This window comes from Mauremys reevesii, linkage group 4, assembly GCF_016161935.1.
Source record: "Mauremys reevesii isolate NIE-2019 linkage group 4, ASM1616193v1, whole genome shotgun sequence".
In the NCBI taxonomy this organism is placed as follows: Eukaryota; Metazoa; Chordata; order Testudines; family Geoemydidae; genus Mauremys; species Mauremys reevesii.
Genome location: NC_052626.1, coordinates 102,871,953 through 102,890,360, shown reverse-complemented (window position 1 = coordinate 102,890,360; position 18,408 = coordinate 102,871,953). Strand labels below are relative to the sequence as shown.

Sequence of the window (18,408 nt, the reverse complement as noted above, 5' to 3'; positions counted from 1 at the left end):
CTCTGGCGGTGATTTAAAGAGCCCGGGGCTCCCCACAGCAGCCGGAGCCCCGGACCCTTTAAAGCGCCGCCGGAGCCCCGCTGCTACCACGCTTTATGCAAATCCATGTTATATCGGGTCACGTTATAGCGGGGTAGAGGTGTAGCACAATGCATTGTTTTTGTATAGAAATTTTATGAGACTCTGCAGTATTTTCAGCATTGTTACTTACCATTAAACTATAATATAAACTAATTTTGAAAAGTTTCTTTTTCTCTGAGGTATTTGTATGCCTTGCCAGGTAGTGTTGAATTTACAAATGATGTAATCAATAAAGGTATTGAGTGCATAGTGGGCAGTGGATCAAAACAAGTGAATTTTCCTAACTAAACAGGTAGACATTTAGAAACGTTAACATTTTCTGAAGAAGAGCTCTTTGTGGCTTGAAAGCTTGCCTCTCTCACCAACAGAATTTGGTCCTGTAAAAAAAAAACTACCTCACCCACCTTGTCTCTCTAACATTTCCATAGCAGTTCACAAATGATGATTGGAGTAATGCCTCTGCCCAATCCCTTTACAGTGGTGGTTGTCATAAGGCGAAGTAGTGGAACATTTTAAAGTGATGTTAATAGTTTAAAGGCAACATCAATAATGTGAAGAGTTGGAGCACAATATTAATTCTAGCAGCAGAAGATATGGTAAGATGACAAAAACCTCAAGGTTAAATAAGGTTTAGAAAAAGTTACAGCTTACAAAAATGTACTTATCAAAGACACATGAATAAAGTTAATACATTTTGAGAAGTCTGGTGGCACCTTAAAGCCTTTTTGTGTGGATACAGACTAACACGGCTACCCCTCTGATACTTGTTAATAAATTGTGTTAATGTGATTTGTTTTGTGTTACAGAGCTGTTTTTCTTTGAGGAATCCTTCAGTATAATTAAATAGAAATTAAAGAGGTTAAATGACAAATGTATGGTATGTTAATAAATGATCTAGTGTAAATACATATTTTCTTCTGGCTTATAGCGTGTAACGATACCCTGTTATCTAAAAACATTTTGTAATTGTTTTTAATTCTGTAATTATACTGTATTTCATGGAATAACTTTCAGATAAGTTAGTATTCTGTGTCTAGTCATAGGTATACATAACAATTATAAACCTCAGTGTCCTGGTAGATCTACTTTGTGGCTTATTATCCAGAAACTATACGTGAATTTACAAAACACAACCTGGTTAGATGCTATGTTTTAGAAATTAGGCAGGACTCTGCTGAACTGCAAGCTAAAGAGGAGCATTGAAATTAGTTGCAGCTCATTCCTATGAAACGTTGGCATGCTTGGAATTTCAAAACCTCTCCAATATTTGATTTGTGGCACAGTGTGTTTCTAATAAACAAGAGGAGTATGCAGTATTTCCCCCTTAGATGAGTTTCTTGCAGTTTTCCAACGAGAACAGAAGAACTAACCAGAAGATTTTCCATAGTATTTCTTAATATTCTACAAATCTAGTAGGCCGGTGTTATACTTGAAGAACTTTAATCAGTGCGGCTGATCTGTGACAGTGGATGGCCTCCAAACAATATTAGGGAGGATGGAGTGACTGCATATAGTTGTTTTATATTTCCTATTTCTACAGAAATGCCATCCTAGTGGTAGAATAGGCCTCTCAGTTGGCTGCCAAATCATCTATTACAGACTGCAGCAATGTAAGAGAAATGCGGCTATTATGGAGCATGCAGAACACCAAATCTTCGGTGTATAGAAGAGGTGATTGAAAATCAGGATTTTTTTTTAGCTCATATTACTCAGCCTTTTCCAACAAAATTCCATCCAAACATACTTGCCAAAAATTGTCTATTTCTTAACAAAATCTCCCATGGTTCAGGTACATTATTTTCTTTGCCATGTTTACTAAGGGAATGACTATTAATATTTTTGATTGTAAACTCCTCAAGGCATGGACAGTTGTTCTTTCTTTTCTTGAGAGCCAAGCAAACTATCTTAGTTCACTAAATATTGGATACCAGAATGTGGTTCCTAGTGGTTTTTTATCATTGACCTCTTGGTTTAAATATTCCTTTGTTTATTTTCTTGGAAAATCTTTCCCTTTTTGTTTCCCGCTCCTCAATACCCAGAAAAGTCATTGCTACATTTACTTATGACTATGCTTTTTCTACCCTTCTGTCAGTTTGTACCCTTAGTAAATACTTCTTCTCCTTGGCTTTTTATTAGCTGCTTAAAAGTCATCTTGAATATTGAACAGGTTACAAGTGCGCCTGGGAATAAATTTGTTTCTGTTCAGATTTTGTGTGTTTAGGATCTGTTGGTAAAATATATGGCACTGTAGGAGACAACAGTGTATGAGAGTGGCCTTGTCTCATTCCATATTGTGTGAGTAAATATTTAGGGTTGGGTTTTTTTAGAAAATATGTCCATCCATTTTCCAGGAGCACTCTGTGGCATTGTGGTGCCTTAAATTGTCAGTTTAAGTGCAGGACTAAGTGGAATCCCTATAGAATGGGTAAGTGGTTTTCTTTCATTACTGTTAAGAGATAAATGCTAGTCCCTCTAATATTCTGTTGTTGTGTGATACAACAGGTATATGCTGCTGGAAGGAATTCAGTAAAGGAATCAGCGGTGTCTACAGAAATTAGGAAAATAGACAGTCTTTAAAATCCATTTACTAAAGTGTTTGTGATGCACATTTCATAGCAGATGAAATATTTATAAATACTGAGCAAAGAGAGTAAATTCTCCCATCATGTCAGAAATCTTTAAATATCTTTACAAGAAAGTTCACTGTGATATGTTTTGTATTGCATGATCATTGCTCAAGGAATTTGTCTACTATTCTTAAATAGAGACTAAATTTGGCCGAGCAATCTTACCAATTGAACTTAAAAACTACATATCTGAAGTCAACTTTTCAAATGCATTATCACTTCTGGTATAGCTTTCTGATTTTAGGGTTTGCATCACCTACAGAAGGTGATTGTTTCTACTGATGCAAATCATTTGCATGTGGAGACAAATATGAAGTAGTGAGTATTTAAAATTGTGTGTTCAGTGAGATGTTCTATTTGGGTAGCGTGTTGGTTTTGGATTTTTTTAAAATGTACGTTCTGCTATGCCATTATGTTGGAGAAAGCAAGGTTGAAGAAATGTGCCTTGCATTTGGAGCAGAAGGTTGTGACATTTATGATAGTCTTTAGTTTTTATGGAGGTTTGTTCCATCGTCTTGGACTGACGCCTGGCATAGCTCAGTCTCTTGCACAGATAATTTTTTACCCTTATGATAGAAAATTTGATTGTGTTGAGTGGAGTTGCTGACAGCAGTCTTCATCCTGGTGTGTTCGGTGATATTTTAGATATGCTGGGCCCAGGCCTCTGAGCACCTTGAAGATAAGGACCAAGACCTTGAATGTGACTTGATATTCTGTGGGAAGCTGGTGTAGAGTGCGGATGACCAATTTGATATGCCTGTAGTAGCCTGCATTGCTGAGGAGCTGTGTTGCCATATTTGGTATTGGAGCTTCTGAAGAGGTTGAAGGCTTTATCTACAGGTATTGCTTTGCTACAGTCCAGACAGGAGGTTACAAAGGCATGTGTAACTGAGGCCAGGTCATAGTCTGTCAGGATGGCACAGTCTCCTAGCCAGCTGGAGGTGGTAAAAAGTGTTCCTTGTGAACACTGCTATTTGAGAGCTTACTGTCGATGAGGACTCCAGGAACACTCCTATACTATAGACTGAGTGTGTACCTTCAGCCAAAGGAGTCTGCATCATAGCTGCAAACTTCTCAAAATACTTTCCTCTGCTCACTAGCATAACCTCTGTATTGCTTGGGTTCAATTTCAGGCAGCTGTTCTTCATCATTAGCTGATTTTGTCCAAGTACTGGACTATCTTGATGGTGGTTGTAAGGTCATATGTAGGGGAAGTGTCACCTGCATGTTTCTGGCACTTGAGTCTGGTCTGACCAGTTCCAGTTAGTGGCTATATGTCAGTATTGAATAAGATCAGTGAGAGAATTGATCCTTGTGGGACTCCAAAAGTTAGGCATGGATCTAGTGGTGGAGATTCTGTTACCTATTCCTCCAGGAAGGACTCGAACCATTTTAGCGCATTCCCATGTACCTCCCTTAAGTTACTCAAGTGGAACACCCGCATCTCATGGTTGACAGCGTTGAATGGTGCAGAGAGGTCCAGGAGGATGAGAATGGATATTTGCTGATTTTCCATTAGCAGTAGGGACCATCAGTGCCACTAAAGCTGTTTTCCATGTCCTGTCCTGGCCTGAATCCTGACTATGCCAAGTCTAGGATGTTAACTTATCTCTTAAAGATAATTTAACTAAGTGCTTTAAAATGTCATTTCCATTCATTAAATCATCCATGGTTTGATCAAAGACTTCTCATTTCCCCTGCTGTGGGAGAAGACTGAATATTCTAGCAGGTTTTAGGAAAATTTTCAGATAATTAAGACAGAGCAGATTACCTATTTGATTTTAAAAGATTTTTGCATGCAAACAGTCAATGGAAAGGCAAGTCAAACACTCACCAGTCTCTGAATCCTCAGTCAGCTTTCTTTGAATTTTCCACATCCTCATATTCATTTTCTTTATCTCATTTACTTTGAAATCTCACTCATTTCAATGGCTTTTATTTTCTTTCCCTGATTTGGTCAGAATCATTTCTTGGTTTTCTGCATAACCTTGATTTAAAAATAAAATAAAATCAGGACACGGTATTTTTTCAAATGTGTTCAACATCTAAAGGGCCGAACCTGAGACTTGAAGTTAATCTAATACAAACTACTTCTGCCACACAACCTATTTCCCGGATACTCTGGACTAACTTGAATTAATGTAAATGCGTACAGTGCATTTACATTAATTCAAGTTAGTCCAGAGTATCCGGGAAATAGGCAGAGTAAACCCAATACAAAAGAAAGTATCTAGACTTTACCAAGTAGAATTGCAAATACGTTTATTAAGAAATACATATTAGTATTCCCAATGGGAATACGCAAAGATATTTAGAAAATTGTCTGTTGAATACCCTTTTGAGTTTCTATTAAGTGAAATGTTCTACTGTTGTATACTATCCATGAGCTCAGAAACTTTGAAAGGTACAATGAATGATAAAGCCATGAATAAAAGTTCATCTTTATGTCAAAAACACCAGAATTAATTGCTAGAGTACAGTTTAACAAAAGCTAATATGAATGTTTTAACTTCTTGGTCATGATTTTGGGAAGAAAATTTAGACTGCAGTAGAGAGAATAATCTTATTAATGGATCCTCAGTCCTGGAGTTTGATGCCAGGAAGATGTGACTCCAAAGTCTGGCCATGTTGAATATTGTATGATGTGTCCTTTGAGTCAGTTGTCTTGAAATCCCTGGCATTTGGTCTTCTAGCTTGTACACCCTTTTTCGTTTTTTCGGAATAGCTGATTACAGGCTGCAGAAAATATGTTCCCTTATTAATCTAAAGCATTAGGGTGATAGAGGTCTTTATAATTCCATATATTAATAATTTAGAATTGTGCTAAAATCTATTATGGCTTTATTTGAAATGCTACAAAGATAATTCTAATAAAGAGACATGCTGTTCTTAAAATGGAATGCTGTGGGCAAGAATTGAACATAGTTAATGAAGTATAACTAGGTAGAGGCCTGCAAATCTGTGGATACCCACTTTTTATATCTGTGGACCATGTTTGTGGATTGGATGTGGATACAAATTTTGTATCTGCACAGGGATCTATAAATAGTAGTTGACAATTCTTCAGAGGAAAGACTTTTCAGTAGTTGTTCCGTTATAGTATAGTCTTGATTTAGGGATTGAAAAGACTGAAGTATCACAATGCTAAGCACTGCTTCTTCATTGGATTAATATATAATTTCTAAAATGAAATTCACATGAATTTTTACTGAGATGAATTGAATGACTGTTCTTTGGATGTGTTTTTAGTATGCCTCTGAATGCCAAGTGGTATAGAAAGTTTTGTTGCATTGTTAAGTTTGGATTAAGGTGGGAGATGATCCTCATTTGGGAGATTGTGTCATTTTTATAAATTCTAAATCTAAGAAACTGTAAAATATTAATATTTAAAGCACTCAACATCTAAAAGCCAATTTTTTTCCTGATGCGCTTAAGCCTAACTTAAAAAAACCCCTAATTTTATATATCCGCCCCTGTGCCATGATGCCTATAAACAATCAACCAGGTAATAATATCTTGAGGGGCAGATGAGAATACCTGGCAATTCAGTGACTCTTGCTAATGGCTGCCAAGAAGACAGAGGAGCTAATTTCATCAAAACTCCCTGAAAGGGAGTTAATATTATTCATAATGCAACAGCGGATTTAGTAAACTCAGAAGTTTGTAGAGTAATCCCCTTTGTAAAACCATGATACTTTTCATACAAACTCAACATTATCAAGAATCATTGAGAGTAGAGCAAAGCTAAAACTTGCTTTATATGATCCACATGATTGTTTTTAGTGAGTAAATGCCTATTTAAATAATAATAATAAAAAGTAGACAAGCATACTCTTGCAATTTATAATTGTAAACATGGTTCATAATTAATTACTTTCTGATGCAATAGGATCAAAGACTGTATTTAGGTTCGCCTGATTCTAGGGATTACATGTTGTGTGGATTTTTAAAGGAGGTGTGCACTGCCATGGCCACTGTCACATTTCTTGAACTGAGAAGGGTAGTCAGTTAATTCTAATAGACGTAGTAGTTGGTGTTTTGTATGTAGTTTGTATGTTTTTAAGGGCAGTTACCTTCCTGGAAAACTACAGCTAAAATAATTCTAAGCAAGCTTCTGAGTATAGATGAATGTTTACCGTAATTGTTTAACTACTATATGGCTATGTATATTAGAGCATCACCTAGTGCCTATTCTTGTTACAGGTCAGTTGTGTTTCACTGTAACATCCTCTCTCTGTTGTTTTTTTTTAAATAAATGAAAAGGTGAGCTACTGAATTATTTTAAAAAATCTCATTAATAAAATAATGTTGTTCCATCATACCTCTTAGGGTTTGGAAGAGTTGTAGATGAAGAGCTGCTTGTCTTTTAATATTACTGAAGTATGTATGTCTCTGCTGGCCAGTACTATCACTAAATTCAGTTTAAACTGAAAAACCTATCTGAAACTGTATAATTTAAGCAGTTGATAAACTTACGAGACACTAACATGCCAAACACAGGTGCAACAGCTGGGGAGGAGGAGGAGGAGAGGGAGGGAGTCCTATCAGCAAGATCTAGGATAACACCCATTTCCATTATCATGCAGTGGCGTAGCCAGGTTTTAAGTGTAGGGGGAGCAAACATAAAAAAGGCGCCCTCCCTTGGCTCCTCCTCTGGCCACGTCCCCGACTCCTCCTGTTCCCCCCCCCCCAGATTAACCCCGGGGCCGGCTCAGGACTCCTGCGGGCTTCCCGGAAGTGCGGATACCCCCACCCCATCCCCGTGAGAGCCTCTCCTGCCCAGCGTGCTCTGCAGGTGTCCCCCGCCAGGCTGTGCTTCCCGGCCCCACCCGCGGGGTCCTGGCCCCAAGGCTCCTGCGCCGCGCCAGGGCCCCCCGTCCAGATAGCGCGGCCTGCGCCCCTGCCCTGCGAGCCCAGCCCCAGGGAGCTCCTTGCCCGGACCCCTGCCGCTCACCTTCCGTCCTGCACCACTGCCTGTCCCCGGCCTGCGCTCGGTGCGCTCCAGGCGGGGCTCGCCAGCCAGGCGGCCTTAAAGGCACAGGGGCCCTTTGACCTCCCCCCGCCTGCCGCATTAGCAAGGGGTGGGGGCCAGAGAGCACTTGGCTGCTGAGCCCTGAGCCGCCGCCGCAGAAGGTGGCTGCGGCGATGTTGGGGCCATTCTGAGCATGGGGTGTGATGACCAAGGAGCCAGCTGCCTCGCTCCTCCGGCCGTGCCTGACGCCCCCCCATGGCTCCTCCGGCCATGCTGCTGCCAGCGCCGGCCCGGCAGGCGCCACTTCCGCGCCTGTCGGCCCCCATGGCTCCTCCAGCCGTGCTGCTGCCAACGCCGGCCCGGCAGGCGCCGCTTTTTGAAAATGTGCTGAGGGGAAGCAGCTGCTTCCCCTGAATCCCGCTAGCTACTGTTGGAGAAAAACTTAGTTCTCACTTATTTGTTTGGGTACAGCAAAGTCAGATACTTTTATTCTGTTTAGCAGCTACAGCAGGGAGAGAGTTCAATAGGACATAGGGTCTCCCCTTCCTAGACAGGTCTCTCAACAGGTAAACAATTACAGCAAGCATTTATACTTTTGTTATAGTCAATAATAAGCAACGGCTGCATTTTGTTTATACATAGGTCATTCTGATATTTTATTTTTCTCACTTAAGAGACTCCAGTCTACATTTCGTATTATTTACACATTATCTACACAAGGTTGAAACAACTTCTCACACAGTTCTTTTCCACTCGCCTCACACAATCCTCACTTTTACAAATCTCGTGTTATTAGGGTTACAGTTAGCCTAACTCTTGCTAACAAAGACTGTCATGCATTAAGATCCCCTACAAGTCCCTGTCAGTTCTTTCTCTACTTCCTCACTACGCTACTGTTATCATGTACTAGGAAAGGATTCTTAGAATCTGATCCAGCGACCTTGGTGTCTGGTTAGTAGGTGTCAGATACATTTGATACGTCCTTATCTACCTTTCTACTTCTGGCTGCTGGAAAGAAAAAAAGCATTCTCACTTTGCTCTCCCATATACCCCAGCCAAAGTCCTAACTGCAGTGGTGCTGATGAGGGAGCTATTTGCTATTCTCACTCCGCACTTCCTCCCTGGTTGCTGCCGTGGGAGGTTACATTTTTTCTGATCTGCTGCTTCCATGGCCTGTTTTTTTGCATTGTCTTCCCATGTGAACAGCTTCATTGTGTCTGCTTCTGGTGGTAAGGAGAGGCAGATTGAAATTGACATGCCTGGTGTATGTTTCATGCTTTACTGCTAGGCTTCTGAAAAGATGCTGAGACGTGAACCCATATTTTGTTAATTTCACTCTGCTGCTGTTTTTGAAAGCTATCAGTAGCAAGACATGCACTAGAGACAGGGGCGGCTCTACAAAGTAGGCTGCCCCAAGCAGCGCGGAGCGCTGCGCCGCCCTTCCCCAATCCCGCGGCGGGTCCCCTCTTCCCGCGGCTCCGGCTTCCTGGGGAGGGCGGCATTTGGCTCCGGTGGAGCTCCCGCCGGCATGCCTGCGGCAGGTCCACCGGAGCCCCGGACGAGCGGACCTGCCGCAGTCATGCCTGCGGGAGCTCAACCGGAGCCGCGGGAAGACGGGACCCGCGGTCATGCATGCCTGCGGCAGGTCCGCTCGTCCCGGGCTCCGGTGGACCTGCCGCAGGCATGCCGGCGGGAGCTCCACCGGAGCCAAATGCCGCCCTCCCCAGGATGCCGCCCCAAGCGGGCGCTTGGCCCGCTGGTGCCTAGAGCCGCCCCTGACTAGAGATGTGTGCAGACTAAGGATCACAACACTGCATTGGACTCATTTGGAAGGTTATCTTTGCATCCATAAGGATTAGAAATGCTTTTCAAATGAAAGCTTAAATGAAGCAGAAGTTGATATTTGGGCCTGGCTCACATATCAGGGAAAGTTTCCTATTGACTTAGGCATGTAGATTTTTCAAATTTTGATTTGAGTTTCAAGTTCACCATCTATCACATCAGCATAATGGTTATCTCAGAAGAACACTGTGAAGCTAAATACATTAAATATTGTGACATGCTCAGATAAACAGGGGATACATAAATACCTCCATCTTTCTTTAGAATTTCCAGCAGTACTCATGTTTATACTTGTTATTTTAAACCCATTCTTACTTAACTTAGTCCTTAGGTTCAAAGATCAAAAAGACTTGAAATTCACAAAAAGGAGAAATGTGCTTAAGATGAATGAAGGCTTCAGATTCAAGAAATGCCAACGTTACTATTCTTTGTAATTGTACTGAAAAGCAATATAGCAAATTATCTTCATGTAAGCAAACAAACCTGACACTATCAGATTGTTTCCCAAGGTCAAAACTGGATAAGTAAATTGCAACATAGTGTGTGGAATCTTAGCCATTCAACTCCTGTTAGCATTAAAATTTGAAAGTTGTGATGTCAGATATTGGAATTTATTAGATTTCCCTAATCCTGTCTGGAGATTGTCAAGTGCTGTTTTTTAAAGCATGTAGCTGCCTGGAGAATGCATGCTTCAATGTATTTCACCAGTTCATCTCCGGTAGTTTTTAAAAACTATTTTCACAATCTGTCCCTTCCTGGAGAAAAGAGATTTTTCCTTTAAAAAAACATATGCGTGCATTTGGTTCCTTCCCAATAGGGAATATGGTGGGAAAGGCAGGAAATAGAGCCCCAGATTTTTTGATTACCTCTTACCAGGTGGTGCTGAGCCAATATTATTTTCTCTTGTGAAAGTGCCTCAGACCTCTGATCTGTTGTGCCAATTCATGCTGGTGTAAATCCATTGGTTTGTTATCAATTATTTCACTGTTAGGTGGTCTGCACTTCACAAGGTCACTGTTAATAGTGATGTTTAGTTAACCTGAAAGCCTATTCCTAGCCCTAATTTCTGTTTTTTTTTTGTTTTTTTTTACAGTAACATAGAAGATAGAGGTCTAATAAACTGTTTGGGGGTCTTGACTGCTATTCACTGAATACATAGTAAATGAGTTGCTTCCGATATGACTGCTAAAGCCCTTGTCAGGTTTTTTTTTTTAATAAAGAAAATGGGTTACAAGTTGAGATGAGTGAAAATCAAGCCAAAGAGCAGCTCACTGATAAAAAGGTTGTACTTTCATTCTTGGTAGGCCCACAGATTAGATTAGAGTTCAACAGTGGGTCTTTTGTTGCATAATCATGTTTGTAATTAAGACAGTGGAATGTAGTAATGGTTTTACCGAGCTAAATTTGGTTTCACTGAATTGATTTGTTACTGATTTTGATGTAAATTGTGTTCACGTTATCTCCCATAACCATGTCAGATCTTGTTTTTGGAATTTGATTCAGCACTGCTTGCTGTCATTTTCATAAACATAAAATAATTCTGTTGTGTTTTGTTGGAGGAGGGGAGAAATTGATACAAACACATCATTGAGCAATCTTGTATCTTATTAAAATTAAAATTTATTTTCTTTAGGTAATCTGTTTTAAGAATTATGACACTTCAAATTCTTTTACCTTCGTGTTTATTAGTAAAGGCAGCTTTTCTACATATATTGCAAATGCAAATTAATTAGCCTAGTGACATATTTGAGACCAGAATCCATTAATGGGCTTCAGTATGCTGTGCCTTAGGTCGTTCAGTCTTAAATGTTTGATACTCTAGCATTCTACAGAGGAATCCATTACCAGTACCTCTTAACTTTCTCCAAATGCAGCCCTCCTCAATTTTGTGGAATTAAACTTCACTTTTTAAGGTGACAGAGTCAGAAGTTGCAGTTAATTACAGTGGGTTTTGGCAAGTGTCCCTTTGTTGTGGGTTTTGTAAATTTAGTGTGTGGGGTGGGGAGGGGTTGTTTCTGTTTTTGGTTGAAACTGAATTTTCAAACTCTCCTCTTGGATGGCTTGGGGTTGGGATGTGGGGATTTCCCCTTTTCCTTTATTACCTATTTTTTTAAACAGGAATATTTTGCTTCTAACAACTATTTTAACTTTTAGACTTCAATCATGTGCTCTGCCAGCTAAATATAAAATCTTTTAAAAAATATTTGATGCTTTAGAGGTAAAAAGATCCTACCTTACCTAGCCAAGTACCCGGCTGTAAGTGCTTGACATTTAAAAGTTAGTGTCATGCTGGTCTATGAATTTGTTGCCATGAAAATTTGGCTATATAATTAAAATGTACAGTTTCTAATGGAGGCAGTTTTAGAATAATTTTGTTTCCAGAATCATGGTTTCTACTATATATGTTGGTTCTTCTTTCACAGCTAAGTTCAGATTACATCCTTTTCCCAGAGTTAAACTACCAGCCTATTTAAAGGAACAGAGAGATTGTAATTCAAATGTAAGGTAATAAATACTACCACTGTCCCCTGGGGAAATTTTGAATTTAAGACCCGTAATTCTTCTCTTAAAGTGAAGGATTTACTATTTTCTCAATTTATATTTTCTGTTTACTACTGAAGGATACAGGGATATCCTTTTAGGCTTCATCCTTTGGTGAAAAAACCCCCACCAGCTGTGGAAATGAGGTGAAGTTGTACCTCTGATTTGTCAGTCAGAGCTGGTGTATTTAATTATCCTGCAGAAGATTATGAAGAAGAAAAAATGGAAGGATTTACAGCAAGAGTCTATGGCTAGAAGCCATAACTAATAAAGGGGATAAGTTTTGGTTTAAACTATTTTGTCTTCATTTGATTTGTTATATGCTGATTATCTGTATTGGGAACGTACAGCCTAGAACTTGACACTGGTAGTTCTTGTTTCTGCTTTAGCCTGGTAAACATAACCACTCCCTCCCTACCCATCCATAAATTTAAATAAAATAACAAATAAATATATCTATATCTATGTTGGGATTTACCTTGCACTTATGTAACCTGATTTTGTATTACAGAATGGACCTCGGCTGCCGTCCTTACCATAACATAGATAGAATGTCATGGCATACCAAGTATAATATACAAAGATGTACTAGATATGCACATTTTTCTGGTATACCTGGCTTAGTTCAGTGTTGACCAGTTACACATTCCTCCTGGCTCTTAGTTTATACAGAATAGACAAATCTCATTTTTCTTCTCTGTGTGTGTTCTCCAATTTTTTATCCACTTCCAGAATTGGGATAAGTGGCAACTTGCCTGAAGGATTTGTAAGATTCCTTCATTTAACTGCTGTGGTGCCTGAACTGAGGAATAGCAAGAATTGGCCTGCTGTTTTAGGGTCTGTCTATACGAGTAAATTGCACTGGTATAACCTGAACCAGCTTTTAAACCAATATAATTAATTCAGTGCAAAAGGCTGCACAGCCACTCCTGTTTTGGTTTAGCTTAAACTTATTCCTAATCAATGTAACCTAAACTGAAATAAACCACTTTTAAAGCCAAATAAGCTTGTCCACACAGCTTTTTGCACTAGTTTAAATTCACACCTTAAGTTATGCTGATGAAATTTTTTTTTTAGACAGACTCGTGGCAGTCATTTAGTGCTGTGGATCAGTAAGACAAAATGCAGCACTTTTAGTGTCCTCATATCACAGCTTATTAGAGGTTTTAAAGTTGTTTTTATTTCTAAGAAGTCATTTGAGCTTCTTCCATCTTTGAAGTGATGGCATTACTCTTTGTAATGCCCAACCATTTTAAAATTTGAGGGAAAATAATTCATCTGAATTTTCTAGAGCTTCGGTGAAAGTCTCAATTTGCCAGTTATTCATGCAGATAGATGTTTACCTTGCTTTTATAGTTTATAAACAAAACCTTTTTTCTTGAAAAATCAATTGCATTGTGAGTGAGGTGCCTCCACAAACTGAGACCTCAAAGGGCAAAATGTTCTACAGGCTGACACTGCCCTTGTCTGAGTAAACTCATTTCATATATTGGTCTATGCAGTACTTTGCAGTAGTGTTATTGAGTGAATAAAAAGCTAGTAGATAAATACATAGGTGAGAGTATGAGAAAAGGGTGGTTTACAACTAAGGGTAGGTTTACACTTACCTTCCGGGTCGACGCGGTGAGTTCGACTTCTCGGAGTTCGAACTATCGCGTCTGATCTAGACGCGATAGTTCGAACTCCAGAAGCACTGCGGTCGACTCCGGTACTCCACCACTGCAAACGGCGGTGGCGGAGTCGACAGGGGAGCCGTGGAGTTCGACCCTGCCGTGTCTGGACGGGTGAGTAGGTCGAACTAGGGTACTTCGAATTCAGCTACGCTATTCACGTAGCTGAATTTGCGTACCCTAGTTCAACCCCCCTTCTTAGTGTAGACCAGGCTTAATTTAAATACTTTCAAGAGCAGTTCTGATTTCACTGTTGTACTTGAACAAGGGGGTGGGTATGTTGCCACTAAAACACAATTCAGGATGGTTTATGCTGCCATCGTGAGGAGATCTATTAAATATGATTAACTTCCTCTATACAAAGGTGTTTATTCTATCACTTAAAAATAATTCAGTATCATATAGGTGAAAAGGCAGATGCTACCATATTTAAAATTTCTTAAACAAATTTGCGGCGTTAATAGCATACTGTGAATTAAGTTCACTGTAAGAAGAGATGATTTTAGAATCTTCCAAGCCCGGACACTTGGAAACTGTAAGGTGAAGTGTAAGACAGAATATTTGTGTTCATGGCTCTGTGCTGCTGATGCACAGCCCAGCTTGCAATAAGCTTTTTTGTGGGGTTTCTAAGAAAAGATGCATAAGAATACCTTTGCATTTTTCCAATAAACAAACAAACTGTGGCACTCAAGTCAGAGAACAAAAATTCTTCCAAAATAACCAACCCACTTAAAGTTTGGATGTAGCACTTGTTTGTATTTTAAAGTATTCTACTTAATGTTTGGGAACTTCAGTAATGGCTGGCAATGGGCAATTAAAAATGGGGAACATTATAACTAAATTATAGTAATGATTTTGGCATATTTCATCAGAGTATACTAAAATTTTGGGACAAAAATTTGAAAACCACGCTAAATATGGGGGTACACAGCAATGGTCTCTGATGTTTGACTAGCATTCTGTTTATACAGTCTTAGTGCACAATAATAACCCCGTTTGTGTATTTCACAGGTTAATTATTTGTTATGTAATGTGTTATATTTTTTTCGTTCCTTTGAGTGTCCTTTTCCCCTTTGTGTTGTAGGTCAGGAATGCCAGATAACTGTTTTCTCTACCTTCTTCCCTTCTCTACACTGTTCACATACATCTGTTTTCCCTCTTTAAATTAAATAACCCTAGAATGTTGTACAGTAAGAACCCAAAGTCTGTTTATATGGAACCCCACTCTCTCTTAACAAAATAAAACAAACATACAAAAACCCCCAAGACCCTAGCCAGCCAACCAGACTAATTTCTACATTGTTGGTTGCTGTTTTGGAATCTCTTTTGTTTCTACATCCTTTTTTAGATGAGATGACCAAAACTGAAAATGAATAATTGAAGTTTGAACAAATCAACGTATGTAACACATTTGTGGCCAGTTTCTTTTCAAAAACACAGCCAATGCAATTCTCATATTTTTAACATTTAATTTTCATTCACTTTCAAACTTGCAAAGGGCTATTATTAAAAGTTACATCAGTTTCTTTGCTGATTATATCTTTTTTTGATTATATTGGAGAACAGATTATCCTGCTCCTTTTCCTTTGTGTTTGGCTGCTGACACTGATTTTTAGAGAAAATCATGTAATATATTAGTAAGCTTTTTAATTGTGAAAGTTTTGTTTAAATCTCAGTTTCAAGGTTTTATGTTTCTGGCCTCTCAGATTTACTTCATAAATGATAAGAAAACCTATTTGAGAGAAATACAGGGAACCCAAATGGTAGATATACCCAGAGCTACTTTTGGGTGATATGCCAGTGATTTGGCCACATGTAATTAGTATGCTTTTGTTAGCTACTGCATGTTTGTGCTAGACATACTTTTTAAAATAACCAAACTTGTTTTATTTAATTTGTCTAACTATACATACTTTTGTATCCCATATCATCAGTTGCTGCAGAAGATGGTATTGCTGTCTGAGATTAGAGTTGATCCTAATCTAGTCTACTCATCTGTAAGAATGGGGAATTAATTGCTTTGCACTGATTGGCTTGTACTTTTTTTTTTTTAACTGACGTAATTTCTTTAGGGTGTATCCATCATCAGAAACTGAGAATGATGGATCAAGTGATTTTTTTTCTTCATTATTTGGTAGATGTTTCAACGTGAAAGAAATTTAACCATTAGACTTTGACAATACCAAAAGCATGACCTAGATTTTGTGTTTTGGTGATGGCTTTTAGGGGAGGGGAAGTTGCCTTCCACTCTGCAAGCCCTACTCGATTGGAGAATCAAGTAATGAGTTGCTGAAGTTATACGGATTCAGGCTATGTATATTCCACGCACCTGCTTCCCTTAATGATGGCATTGAGTCTAAACAATTATAAATGTTTGGTTTTGTTGGCTTTTGGCATGTTTAGTGAAGTTGATGCTTCCATATTAATTTTTGTTACAAAGTTTAACATTACCTTTTTTACTGAAAGCATGCTCCACACCTCGTCCCTCTCAGATTTTGGAAGGCGCTTCAGTTTCTTAAATCTTGGGTTGAATACAGTAGCTATCTTTAGAAATCTCACATTGGTACCTTCTTTGCATTTTGTTAAATCTGCAGTGAAAGTGTTCTTAAAAAGAACATGTGCGGGGTCATCATCCAAGACTGCTGTAACATGAAATATATGGCAGAATGCAGGTAAAACAGAGCAGGAAACATAACTATTCTCCCCGAAGGGACTTTAATCAAAATTTAATTAATGTATTATTTTTTTAACGAGCATCATCAGCATGGAAACATGTTTTCTGGAATGGTGGCCGAAGCATGAAGGGCCTTATGAACGTTTAGCATATCTGGCATGTAAATATCTTGCAATGCTGGCTACAAAAGTACCATGTGCATGCCCGTTCCCACTTTCAGGTGCCATTGTAAACAAGAAACCAGCAGCATTATCTCCGGTAAATGTAAACAAATTTGTTGGTCTTAGCGACTGGCTGAACAAAAAGTAGGACTGAGTGGACTTGTAGGTGCTAAAGTTTTATGTTGTTTTGTTTTTTAGTGCAGTTATGTAACAAAAAATACATTTGTAAGTTTCACTTTTATGATAAAAAGATTGCATTACGGTACCTTTATGAGGTGAATTGAAAAATACTATTTATTTTGTTTATCATATTTACAGTGTAAATATTTGTAATAAAAATAATATAAAGTGAGCACAGTACACTTTGTATTCTGTGTTGTAATTGAAATCAATATATTTGAAAATGTGGAAAAACATCCAAAATATTTAACAAATTTCTACTGGTATTCTGTTGTTCAACAGTGTATTTAAAACTGCGATTAATTTTTTTAATCGTGATTTATTTTTTTGAGTTAATCGCATGGGTTAACTGCAGTTAATTGACAGTCCTATTTTTTATTAGAAAAAAGAGAGGACTTCTCAGCTGAGTGATTATTTTGGTAAGTTTAATGCTAGAGTAATTTTTTACTTGTGTTAGAATCCCCTAAAGACAATAGTTCATAATGGAAACTTCAACTCATTCTAACTATCACAGTGGGAACAATTGCTATAAAACCAAATTAAATTACCACTTGTACTTTTCTTAATATTCTGAGGTTATAGAGAATGTTAACTAATCTTCAGTCTATTGTATAATCTTCAAAATAACAGGCTTTAATGTTCTTGGAAATGAAAAAATGCATTCAGTTATTGGAATTTCAGTATATGTGAGAAGACAGTGCTTTGGTCTTTATTCAGGTTATATTGCTGAAGCTGAAAATATTAGTCTATTCTCAGTTTTAGCACTTATGTTCTACATTTTGCAGTATAAGCCTAAGACTTGATTTTTTTCCATTTTAGAGCATCACCTAGTTTTGTGGGTTGCATATTGTGCACTGAAATGCTATGGTTATAATTCCCTACATTCTTTCATGTGAAATATTATACGTCAATGCATTGGTTTCTGTTTGAATTTCTGATAAAGTTAGTATAATCAAACCAACTGTTTCCTTTTCAAATAGGCCTTGATTGTCTGGTAATTTTCTTTGAAGTGTAATACAAGAGCTGTGTAGATTTTGCATTATCTAAGTCTGAGCTTGGTTTATGAATCTCTGGCACGGCTTTTCTCTTGAGGAAAAAAATAAGGATCCCAAGGACACTTCTAATGAGGGATCCTGCATTTTGTGTAATTATAATTTTCAGGCAGTATTGTAGGCTGCTTCTCAACCCTTTCCTCTTTGAAAGCATGATTAAAAATACAATAAAAAATAAGGGTAGTTACTTTGATAATGAGAAAATCCAGAATTATGGTAGTAAGGATTTTTAAAGATAGAGAAATAAATGAAACACAGGAGTTTTAGAAGGGATATAAACTTTTTCACCAGGACATACACCAACCCCTAACTAAGGAAGTTGAGAAGAAATTTTCCCGGTAGACCTGTTAAATATTTTCCCACTTCATGGTTTCTTATACTTCCTTCTGCAATATCTGGTACTGGCTACTGTTGCAGAGAGCCTGCTGGACTAGATGGACCTTTGGGCTGATCAAGTAGGCCAAATCCTAAGTTTCTAAAATACTAGATGTCTGGGATGGAAGCATAGGGTTGAGAGTAGCAGAGAAATTAAAGAGATTGACAGAATGGAGATCACAAAATTGATGGGTTGGCAGAGAGGAAGAGAATGAGAGATGAATAGTGGCAAT

At 38.5% G+C, this 18,408-nt stretch overlaps 1 protein-coding gene and 1 long non-coding RNA gene across 7 annotated transcripts in view; one reads left to right on the top strand and one right to left on the bottom strand.

The window, feature by feature from the left end:
• Positions 1 to 18,408, top strand: part of PLEKHA7 (pleckstrin homology domain containing A7) — a 310,525-nt gene that overhangs the window by 71,712 nt on the left and 220,405 nt on the right. The window lies entirely within an intron of this gene.
• LOC120402987 overlaps positions 1 to 18,408 on the bottom strand; it is a 43,904-nt gene that overhangs the window by 4,513 nt on the left and 20,983 nt on the right. Inside the window, exon 2 of the long non-coding RNA XR_005597404.1 lies at positions 4,543 to 4,695. This is a non-coding gene — a long non-coding RNA (uncharacterized LOC120402987). The remainder of the gene's footprint in view (positions 1 to 4,542; positions 4,696 to 18,408) is intronic.